Genomic DNA, 12,500 nt, shown 5'->3' with positions numbered 1-12,500 from the left:
CAGTGCAACCTTGAACGTTTATAGTCTGGATAATACAGTAAAGTGAGAATTACTCATAAACGCGGATGGCAAAAACAATAGCAAAGACCTGAGTGACGTCAACTTAATTCTATCTATAGATAGTATGAAGTTGACGTCACTCTTATATTTGTTATTGCTTTTTGCTATCTGCGTTTATGAGTAGTTCTCACTAAACTGTATTATCCAGACTATAAACGTTCAAGGTTACACATAGTTTTGTTTGTGTGTTGGTCTTTTATACTTCCGGGTGGCAATGTTGTGAACTCCCTGGCCAAGCGCATGCTATCTATAGTCCTGTTTTTATAGTCTGTTCCACAACCCGTGCTCACGCGTTGACGAGGATATCTCCACAACATTCTGGTGGATTTTAATGATAATACGCTTCAACAGTCATGACGTCACTTCCCTCGCATGGTAACTTAGTAACTGGTTCTAAACTATCGGAACAATGGCCGCCGTTGCTGGGCGACGTGACATCAGACTATTGTATCCAATTGGCTTGAACACTAGAATTATTAGTGACATTAAGCCAATTTATTTTGCATCGGTTTCCGTGCCATACTTTGGGATTTTTATTCTTTACGGTATATAAAAAAACGAATGGTCTGGGGTGAGTGAAATTTTGGAGGGTTTACATTAACAATATTATAGATAGTTCGAAGATGACGTCACTCAGGCCTTTGTTATTGTTTTTGCCATCCGCGTTTGTGACTTGTTCTCACTAAACTGTATTAACCAGACTATAAACACAGAGTTTGTGTGTTGGTCCGTTATACTTCCGGATGGCAATGTTGTGAACTCCTTGGCCAAGCGCATTCTATCTATACACAGTGAATTCTGTAGTGATTACGATCACTGAACTCCCCACAGGCTTGTCTCAGGGTTTACTTTTCACGATATTCATGTGCACTACTCACTAACATTGCCATCCTGAGTTCAAAATGACACAGGAAATTGTACACTTTGTACACACTTGACATAAACAATTATTACATTTTAATAGTTGACAGTCAGTGACGTAGAGCTGCCTGTTGTGATATCTACATTCATCAAAAACTACAATATGGATTAAATATGCAAATTTGTCACAATAAGGAAAATTTGCATGTATTTCTCCAGAGAGGCAAAGTGCGGAATTCTTTTTCATGGCATGAGGCGAATAGCAATGCTATTAATAGATTGCCAGGACTAGGAACTCAGAGTGGAGGGGTCAAATTAATAACTGTGTCATTTTAATTATGCACATTTTGTATTTGAAAACTGTGCTTCCTTTAAAAGGTTATCCTATAGATAGTTCATAGATGACGTCACTCAATCCTTGTAATTGTATTTTGCCATCCGCGTTTATGAGTGTTTCTCACTAAAATGTATTAAACAGACTATAAAAGTTCATTGTTACATATAGTTTTGTGTGTTGGTCTGTTATACTTCCGGATGGCAATGTTATGAGCTTCCTAGCCAAGCGCATGCTATCTATAGCTGTCTTACTCAACAGTTGGTCGGAGATTACGTGTTTATGAAAAGTGTTCTTCCTCGTTCTATCGAAGACGGGCGTAAAATTTCCGCCTGTTTTCTTTTTTTTTTTTTACATCAAAGTCTTTGTATAAAAACGTATAAGCACCCAACGGGTGTCCTCCAATATATTATATGGCCGTTGTCCACCAAGGAAGAGATAAAGTATAAACATTTTTAAGTAATCTAAATGATATATCTTTTGTTACACTATTTGAAACAACCTAAAATTATTTGCTAAGCTTTGCCACTGAATGCAAGGTTGTTGTGAATATTTTCCCCTACGAGAAAGAGAATCAATACACAATTACTGTAAACATTTTTAAAATGTGAGTCATATTATATTGCGAACGATGAAAAGATTAAAGGAATTCGTCATTGTGAGAAAACTGTTTGGTCTATCACTATCAGTATTCAAAATAAACTCGTGTTGTCATTTAAAATATAAGCCCGCATTCAAAACATCGCGGCATGACATTTCCTAAATTTGGAGGATTTTGCGATATTCCGTGCGCACGGTACTTGGAACGGACTATAATAATGGAAAGTGTGCATTCGAGGCGGGAAAATCTCAAAACAAGGAATGTGGCACGTACAGCTTGATCGGTTTCTATGAGCTGAACAAAAATTTCTTGTCTAGATAGTAGTGTTCAATGTGGCTGGTACAGCTTGATCGGTTTCTGTGAGCTGAACAAAAGTTTGTTGTCTAGATAGTAGTGTTCAATATAGGCCACATAATGAGATCGTATTCATTCACACTTGGGATGAAGAGGTTGTTGGAACAATGGACTGGCCGGCACTTTCACATGATATGGCTCTAATAGAGCATCTTTGGGATGAGCTCCAATAGAGCATCTTTGGTGGGATAAGCTCTAATAGAGCATCTTTGGGCTCCAATAGAGCATATTTGGTGGGATGAGCTCCAATAGAGCATCTTTGGGATAAGCGCCAATAGAGCATATTTGGGATGAGCTCCAATAGAGCATCTTTGGGAGAGCTCCAATAGAGCATCTTTGGGATGAGCTCCAATAGAGCATCTTTGGGCACCAATAGAGCATATTTGGTGGGATGAGCTCAAATAGAGCATCTTTGGGTTCCAATAGAGCATATTTGGTGGGATAAGCGCCAATAGAGCATCTTTGGGATGAGCTCCAATAGAGCATCTTTGGGATGAGCTCCAATAGAGCATCTTTGGGAGAGCTCCAATAGAGCATCTTTGGGATAAGCTCCAATAGAGCATCTTTGGGATAAGCGCCAATAGAGCATCTTTGGGATAAGCTCCAATAGAGCATCTTTGGGATAAGCGCCAATAGAGCATCTTTGGGATAAGCACCATTAGAGCATCTTTGGGATAAGCTCCAATAGAGCATCTTTGGGATAAGTGCCAATAAAGCATCTTTGGTGGGATAAGCTCTCCCGTCGGCTCTACATGACCAATTCTCCAACAAAGTTCATGAACTGGAAAATTCCTTGAACCACGAATGGACGAGTTTACCACAGATAACGCTTCAAAGACTCGCCTCTTGCCTTATCCCTGCGCAGATGGTGTCAAACGGCTATGTGGTCTAGTGGTATGACAATCGCTTTCGGATCGGAAGGTCCTGTGTTCGAGCCTCGCTCGGCGCATAGTTGAGTCCTTAGAGAAGGCTCTTTACTCACATTCTCTCCCCGTACTCAGGTGTAAAATGAGTACCTGGCCGTTAACAGCGCTGTCTCTGTCAGGAAAAAAAAATGTAATATCACCTAACAGGCTTCATGTCCCGTCCTAAATGTTAAATGTTGCCGTTGACCAGGGGCCCTTTGTAAAGCGCTTTGAGCACGTTTAGTGGATATTGTTCTATATAAAAGCTCATTTAAAAAAACAAACAAACCTGAAGCCCGTGGAGGTCAGACACGGTACTGATGGAAGTTTCAGCCAACCAAACACAGATTCTCGTAGAATATTGTGCAATTTTAGAACTGACTCTACCTTTATATTCGTGACAATTTTGATTTCATTCATTACCCTATCATTGAAATAAATAACAATGTGAAATTGAATGTAACCTTCAATCTAATATACGAAAACAGATAAAATGGACGTTTCGGGTTTTCCCCTTTATCAACAAAACAGGATGAATGAAAAACTACAGACGAATGAGATAATGTGGTAATGGCGTTGTTACCAAATTATCTCATTATCTTTTTCGTCTGTAGTACTTCATTCATCTGGTTTCGTTGATAAAGGGGAAACCCAAAACGTCCATTTTATCTGTTTTCTTATATTAAATGTATTAGATTGAGTCTTACATTCAGTTTCACACTGTTATTCATTTCTTTGAGCTTCGAGCAGCAACATTTACATTGCCCGATTGTTGTGAATTTTGGTTAAACGCACAGCAGCAACAGGCTGTGACGGACATTGTAAGGGTTTTAGCACAAAAAGTACGCCTGCACAGGTGACTGGTACTGTATGAAGTGTTTTAGCACAAAAAGTACGCCTGCACAGGTGACTGGTACTGTATGAAGGGTTTTAGCACAAAAAGTACGCCTGCACAGGTGACTGGTACTGTATGAAGGGTTTTAGCACAAAAAGTACGCCTGCACAGGTGACTGGTACTGTATGAAGTGTTTTAGCACAAAAAGTACGCCTGCACAGGTGACTGGTACTGTATGAATTGGACATATGGTTCCATATGGGGGGATACGTGAAGCGCAATTGCAAAGTAAAGGAGTGAAAATGCTCTATAAATAGACACACTGTATTTATTTATTCATTGTATGTAGTCAAGTTAGATTATGTGTTCAGAAGTATGCATATGTTTTTAAATGAGTTCTATTATTATCATGATTATTATTATTATTATTATTATTATTATTATTATTATTATTATTATTATTATTATTATTATTATTATTATTATTATTATTATTATTATTATTATTTATTATTGTTGTTATTATTATTATTATTATTATTATTATTATTATTATTATTATTATTATTATTATATTATTATTATTATTATTATTATTATTATTATTATTATTATTATTATTATTTATATTATTATTATTATTATTATTATTATTATTATTATTATTATTTATTATTATTATTATTATTATTATCATTATTATTATTATTATTATTATTATTATTATTATTATTATTGTTGTTATTATTATTATTATTATTATTATTATTATTATTATTATTATTATTATTATTATTATTATTATTATTATTATTGTTATTATTATTATTAATATTATTATTATTACAACCACCACCACCACCAACATCATCATCATCATCATCATCATTCCTATTATTAGCATCATGTTTATCATACTGTCATGTTACATCAAACAACAGGACCCCTAAGTTGTTTGACAAGTGATTTATTGTTTTGAAATCAATTTACAAAACACTTGAAGAGATCAATATCCACCAATATCAATACCACCCCCCCCCCCTTCCCTCCTCTCCCCTTCCTTTCTCCCTCTCCTACTTTAGTAAAGTGAATGGGTACTTATTTACAGGTCTGACAACTCGAGTTTTTATGGGCTCATTGGTGTAATGGAAATAGGCTACTCTCAAACCAACGTATACATTTTTTTAGGTCTACCAATCCAAATTGTTATGTACTCATTGGTGTAATGGAAAAACTCTCAAACCAACGTATATATTTTTTCAGGTCTACCAATCCAAATTCTTATGTACTCATTGGTGTAAAGGAAATATTCTCAAAGAAACTTATACATTTTTACAGGTCTAACAACCCAAATTGTTATGGACTGATTTTTGTAAAAAGAAACGTATACCTATTTGCAGGTCTGCTAAGCCAAATTGTTAAAGCTAATTGCTTTTGTTTTGTTTTTAAATTAAATTAAACAAGAAAGAAATAAGCGTCAAAACTTACCAATAAATATCACACAGGTAGAGAGTGAGAATAATAGCAATAACTACAATAGTGTCACAACGACGACAACAGCAGCGGGCCAAATAAGACTTAGCAATTCTTCTGGGACGATAGTTGTTGATCCGATTAAAGAAGCCCGTTGCGTGAAAAAAGCCAAGTTATATTATATGGGAATTACTTCTCGTCTCGTGTATAGTCCGATAAGTGTGTAAAAGAGCAGCTAATAATACAGGTACTATTACAAACACAACACAACACTACGAATTCAAACACCGCGATAGCTTCAAGTAGTAACTGCTAATTCTATAACTACTTATACTACTCTTACTATGTGCTATCTACTCCTGTGACTGCTGCTACGAAAAGTAAACTAACTGCGACTGCCGCCTCTGAAATTCTATTCGATTTTATAATAATGTTATTGTCTGTATTATTGTTAAAATACTGGTTGCGTTTTGTTTGTATGGAACATCCGACAAGCCTACCATAGACACGTGCGGTGGTTTTCGGGGGAGTGAGGAGTGTGTGTGTGGGTGTGTGTGTGTGTGGGTGTGTGTGTGTGAGAGAGAGAGAGAGAGAGAGAGAGGGGGGGGGAGAGGGGGGGGGGGAGAGAGAGAGAGAGAGAGAGAGAGAGAGAGAGAGAGAAAAGAAGAAGAGAGAGATATATAGGGAAGAGAGAGAGAGAAGAGAGAGAGAGAGAGAGAGAGAGAGAGAGAGAGAGGGGGGGGGGAGAGAGAGGGGAGAAGAGAGAGAGAGAGAGAGAGAGAGAGAGAGAGAGAGAGAGAGAGAGAGAGAGAGTTTTGCTGTTAAATTGTTGTTTTGTTGTTGTGGTTGTTGTTGTTGTTAGTGGTGGTGGTGGTGGTGGTATGTGGTAACGTATTTGTAGTGGTGATGGTGATGCTGGTGTTATTGTGGTTGTTGTTGTTGTTGTTAGTGGTGGTGGTGGTGGTGGTATGTGGTAACGTATTTGTAGTGGTGATGGTGATGCTGGTGTTATTGTGGTTGTTGTTGTTGTTGTTAGTGGTGGTGGTGGTGGTGGTATGTGGTAACGTATTTGTAGTGGTGATGGTGATGCTGGTGTTATTGTGGTTGTTGTTGTTGTTGTTAGTGGTGGTGGTGGTGGTGGTATGTGGTAACGTATTTGTAGTGGTGATGGTGATGCTGGTGTTATTGTGGTTGTTGTTGTTGTTGTTAGTGGTGGTGGTGGTGGTGGTGTGTGGTAACGTATTTGTAGTGGTGATGGTGATGCTGGTGTTGTTGTGGTTGTTGTTGTTGTTAGTGGTGGTGGTGGTGGTGGTATGTGGTAACGTATTTGTAGTGGTGATGGTGATGCTGGTGTTATTGTGGTTGTTGTTGTTGTTAGTGGTGGTGGTGGTGGTGTGTGGTAACGTATTTGTAGTGGTGATGGTGATGCTGGTGTTGTTGTGGTTGTTGTTGTTGTTAGTGGTGGTGGTGGTGGTGGTGTGTGGTAACGTATTTGTAGTGGTGATGGTGATGCTGGTGTTATTGTGGTTGTTGTTGTTGTTGTTAGTGGTGGTGGTGGTGGTGTGTGGTAACGTATTTGTAGTGGTGATGGTGATGCTGGTGTTGTTGTGGTTGTTGTTGTTGTTAGTGGTGGTGGTGGTGGTGGTATGTGGTAACGTATTTGTAGTGGTGATGGTGATTGCTGGTGTTGTTGTGGTTGTTGTTGTTGTTAGTGGTGGTGGTGGTGGTGGTGTGTGGTAACGTATTTGTAGTGGTGATGGTGATGCTGGTGTTATTGTGGTTGTTGTTGTTGTTGTTAGTGGTGGTGGTGGTGGTGTGTGGTAACGTATTTGTAGTGGTGATGGTGATGCTGGTGTTGTTGTGGTTGTTGTTGTTGTTAGTGGTGGTGGTGGTGGTGGTGTGTGGTAACGTATTTGTAGTGGTGATGGTGATGCTGGTGTTATTGTGGTTGTTGTTGTTGTTGTTAGTGGTGGTGGTGGTGGTGTGTGGTAACGTATTTGTAGTGGTGATGGGTGATGCTGGTGTTGTTGTGGTTGTTGTTGTTGTTAGTGGTGGTGGTGGTGGTGGTATGTGGTAACGTATTTGTAGTGGTGATGGTGATGCTGGTGTTGTTGTGGTTGTTGTTGTTGTTAGTGGTGGTGGTGGTGGTGGTGTGTGGTAACGTATTTGTAGTGGTGATGGTGATGCTGGTGTTGTTGTGGTTGTTGTTGTTGTTAGTGGTGGTGGTGGTGGTGGTATGTGGTAACGTATTTGTAGTGGTGATGGTGATGCTGGTGTTGTTGTGGTTGTTGTTGTTGTTAGTGGTGGTGGTGGTATGTGGTAACGTATTTGTAGTGGTGATGGTGATGCTGGTGTTGTTGTGGTTGTTGTTGCTTTTATGATACTGTTTATGAAATAACAATATCGTTGTGTGTGGGTTTTTTTTTTTTGAAGTTCAGATTTGATTATGGTGTTTGTTTGTTATTTTTGTTGTTGTTTTTACTTTTTTTTGTTTTGTATTTTTTTGTTTGTTTTTGTTTTTTTCTCTCAGATCGTTATTAACCAGTCACGTGCCGTATTACAATTCAGGAAGGCTCGTATATCAAAATTTGGTCAGAGAAAACTCGCCCTTCAAATAATATCATCGATTGATTTAAATGAAAGTCTCAGGTTTGAGTTTTTCCCATGATCGGGGCCATTTAAATTGACCAATTTTTGAAGTACAGCTTTCTGGCCTAATGGTAAAATCCATGGGACTCTAGAGGACGACAGTGCTGTGTTTAGTGTGGAACCCGGCGCCTCTGTGAACCCAATCAATAACATTGAATTTGTAGAGAGTAAAAAAGTTAGAATTTCTAGATTTGAGAAAGGAGAATAAAACGGTATTTAAATTTTTAAAATGGGCTTTTATAATATAGCGTAATGACCACTAAACGTGCTCACTGGCCTTTACAAGGGGTGCCTGGCCAATCGCAACACTTAACATATAGGTCGGGACATGACGCCTGTTAGGCGATATTACCATTTTGTTCGGACAGATATAACGCTGTTAACGGCCAGGTACTCATTTTGCACCTGAGTACGGTGAGAGAATGTGAGTAAAGAGCATTTTCCATGGCCTCAACTATGGTGGTGGTGGAGGTGGTGGTGGTGGTGAGTTGTTTGTGAAAGTGGTGGTTGGGGTGGTATTGATAACGGTAGTTGTAATAGTGGTGGTGGTGGTGGTGGTGGTGGTGGTGGTGGTGATGGTGGTGAAGGTGGTGGTGGTGGTGGCGGTGGTGGTTGTGGTGGTGGTGGTTGTGGTGGTGGTGATGGTGGTGGTGGTGGTTGTGGTGGTGGTGGTGGAGGTGGTGGTTGTGGTGGTGGTGGTTGTGGTGGCGGTGGTGGCGGTGGTGGTGGTGGTTGTGGTGGTGGTGGTGGTGGTGGTGGTGAGTTGTTTGTGAAAGTGGTGGTTGGGGTGGTATTGATAACGGTAGTTGTAATAGTGGTGGTGGTGGTAGTAGTAGTAGTAGTAGTAGTAGTAGTAGTAGTAGTAGTAGTAGTAGTAGTAGTAGTAGTAGTAGTAGTAGTAGTAGTAGTAGTAGTAGTAGTAGTAGTAGTAGTAGTAGTAGTAGTAGTAGTAGTAGTAGTAGTAGTAGGATGGTTTTGAAGGTGGTGGCGGTGGTAGTTGTAGTAGCGGTGGTGGCGGTGGTAGAGGTGTTCGTGGAGGAGGCCTAGTTATCGGAGGATGGTGGTTCAGTGCTAGGAACGTATTGCTAAAACAATTCATGATTCGTTGAGGTAGGTTGGCGGAAAAGTCAATTCTTGGCTTTACTCCCATCGACCACGTTAATCGTCACGACCTCAGAGTTGACAGATAGTATTTGCTAAAAAATGCTAAATCGTGTGAAAGAATGCCAAATTTCTTTTACACCATGTTTTCTTTATAATATAAATAAATGTAATGTGTACGTAAAATTTGAAATACAATAACATTGCATTCATTCTCGGTGCCCTTATGTGCAGGTCTCAAAACTGGACTCGGGCATGGGCTTGAATTAACATTATTGCAATGGACGCTTTTATGCGTTGGTTTAATTATTTTTTTAAATTGAGCTTTATATAGCGCAATATCCACTAAATATGCTCAAAGCGCTTTACAAGGGGTCCCTGGTCAACAGCAACATTTAACATGTAGGACGGGACATGCCGCCTATTAGGCGATACTACAATTATTCGGGCAAACACAACGCGGTTAACGGCCAGGTACTCATTTTACACCTGAGTACGGTGAGAGAATGTGAGTAAAGAGCCTTTTCCAAGGATTCCAAGCCTCACTCAGCGCATAGCTGAGTCTTTGGAAAAGGCTCTTTACTCACATTATCTCACTGTAATCAGGTGTAAAATGAGTACCTGGCTGTCAACAGCGTTGTCTCTGTCCGAAAAAATTGTAATATCGCCTAACAGGTGTCATGTCTCGTTCTACATGTTATGTGTTGCTGTTGGTCAGGGACCCCATGTAAAGCGCTTTGAGCACTTTTAGTGAACATTGCGCTATATAAAAGCTCAATTAATAAGGATAAATAAATACTCGTCACTTTTATCCAATGACGTGATCAGGGTCTTTATTTAGAACCGTTTATCTATCTTGTTGTTTTACCTGTTTGAAATCAACAATACTCTTCAACAGTGGTTGTTGTATTGTGTGGTTTAAGGGGGAGATTTTTTTTCATTTTTTAAAAAAGTGATAATGCTTCCAAACAACCGGGCATTTTACAAAGCAGCTTCTATATATACCCGCAGGATGGCCTATTAATATAATAATAACAGCAATAACTTCCTTCCTAATGACGTATGGTAACTTAGTAACACTGGCTCTAAACGATCGGAACAATGGCGGACGCCCTTATGTAATATTTCTCCTGCGAGCATAAAAGCGTATCCAGAGGATAAAAAAACATAAATTTGATCATGTTTTGACTTTTATACATTCTGATCACAAGATATATGAAAAGTTCTAGCCAGCATGAAGAATAAAAAGTAATGATTTTCTTTGTTTAGATCACGATGGCCGCCGTTCGCTGACGGCGTGACATCAGACTACTGAATCCAATTACTAGTATAGAATATGTCTTTCTCTTTTAATCAGGTAAAGTTTGTATTGAAATATAACAAGCCAAATATAATGGGGATATTAATTTGGTTCCTTAATTAAAATTAAATCCGTATTTAAAATTGATAATGTTATAATTATGGTAATTGAGTTTTTGAATGGTTTTCCTTTAAAATGTTGGCATGAAAAGGCCAAACTGGCACACCTTACACTGCGTCCCACCACTCACCCGCTTTGGTTGAATACCTTCTCTCAATCCTGATGAATGAGTTGAACGCTGGGGATTCTCACAATGCTATAACGTAATACAACCCGCTTATTGGATCGGCGTTTTATTGCAAACCCCTCGTAGTAGTAGTAGTAGTAGTAGTAGTAGTAGTAGTAGTAGTAGTAGTAATCGTTGTAGTAGTAGTAGTAGTAGTAGTAGTAAGTAGTAGTTAGTAGTAGTAGTAGTAGTAGTAGTATAGTAGATAGTAGTAGTAGTAGTAGTAGTAGTAGTAGTAGTAGTAGTAGTAGTAGTAATCGTTGTAGTAGTAAGTAGTGTAGTAGTAGTAGTAGTTAGTAGTAGTAGTAGTAGTAGTAGTAGTAGTAGTAGTAGTAGTAGTTAGTAGTATAAGTAAAAGTAAATGGGAGTAGTAGTAGTAGTAGTAGTAGTAATAGTAGTAGTGAGTAGTAGTAGTAGTAGTAGTAGTAGTAGTAGTAGTAGTAGTAAATAGTAGTAGTAGTAGTAGTAGTTAGTAGTAGTAGTAGTAGTAGTAGTAGTAGTAGTAGTAGTAGTGAATTGTGGATAGTAGATAGAGGAGTAGGTAGTAGTGTAGTAGTAGTAGTAGTAGTAGTAGTATTGTAGTGATAGTAGATAGTAGGAGAAGTAGTAGTAGTAGTAGAGTAGTAGTAGTAGTAGTAGTGTAGTAGTAGTAGTGTAGTAGTAGTAGTAGTATAGAGTTAGTAGTAGTAGTAGTAGTAGTAGTAGTAGTAGTAGTAGTAGTAGTAGTAGTAGTAGTAGTAGTAGTGAGAGCGCAGCAGCAGCGTAGTAGTAGTAGTAGTAGTAGTAGTAGTAGTAGTGGTAGTAGTAGTAGTGGTTGTTGTATTGTGTGGTTTAAGGGGGAGATTTTTTTTTCATTTTTAAAAAAGTGATAATGCTTCCAAACAACCGGGCATTTTACAAAGCAGCTTCTATATATACCCGCAGGATGGCCTATTAATATAATAATAACAGCAATAATTAATGACCCGTATAGCTGTCTAATCACATGAACTTCACAATAGAATTAATAATGAATGAGAAAAATAATTTCAAGTCCCACTTATATTTGACAATAGGATATTAGTCAGATTATTCAAATTCATTAGTATAAATGAACGAATTTGCATGTTTTTGTTTCATGACATCATTGAGCACTTAAAGATAGCCAATTGGTTTGTTTGGTTTTGCGAATGGCCTATCTTTTAAAAATCCCTGTATTCATCCCAATGGAAAAAATTGTCTCTAGGGTCTTGTCCAAGACTGGAATAACCCAGGCGTCAGCCGCAATGCAGTGCCGAAAATTGAGCTAGGACGAGGTGGTGACTTGCTCAAGGCCACACAGCGCAGCGGCGGGTGATCGAACTCGGTACGTTTCGGGTACAAAGCAAAGACGGAGTTTTCTTAAGCCGTTTCTGCTCACCCCTCTGGTACTTCATGCCTCGTGCGGGCTGATGTAATGATGTCAGGGTGAAATCCCTCTTCACATTCTAACCTAGGAAGGGACTGGATCCTGTTTTGATATGATAGATGAGAGTGTAACCAAAGGTCGTGGCAGAATAGAGCAGCTTCTTCTTCTTCTTCTTCTTCTTCTTCAAGTACCAAGTCTGTGCCAGACATCGGTGATCATGATACGCCATTCGTCTCTTGGATCAGATAACCTTAGAAAACTAATATTACTCTTCTCTTTCTTTGTCACCCAGCTGTTCAAACTATTCAAATATGTTTTTCTTGGTCTACCTTTACTCTTTTCACCTTCTATCTT

The 12,500-nt window shown here is 38.7% G+C and overlaps 1 pseudogene across 1 annotated transcript in view; it reads right to left on the bottom strand.

Annotated features, from left to right (window-relative positions):
- Positions 1–12,230: 12,230 nt before the first annotated feature.
- The window catches only part of LOC144956418 (glutamate--cysteine ligase catalytic subunit-like), a 43,122-nt pseudogene continuing 42,852 nt past the window's right edge, over positions 12,231–12,500 (bottom strand). Inside the window, exon 12 of the transcript XR_013641947.1 lies at positions 12,231–12,248. The product of XR_013641947.1 is annotated as a glutamate--cysteine ligase catalytic subunit-like (transcript). The remainder of the gene's footprint in view (positions 12,249–12,500) is intronic.

This window comes from Berghia stephanieae, chromosome 11 (genome assembly GCF_034508935.2).
Source record: "Berghia stephanieae isolate SIO BIC M18660-M18661 chromosome 11, UCSD_Bste_1.3, whole genome shotgun sequence".
Lineage (NCBI taxonomy): Eukaryota > Metazoa > Mollusca > Gastropoda > Nudibranchia > Aeolidiidae > Berghia > Berghia stephanieae.
Note: the sequence above shows the minus strand (reverse complement) of the source record. Positions and strands in the feature narration are given on the sequence as shown.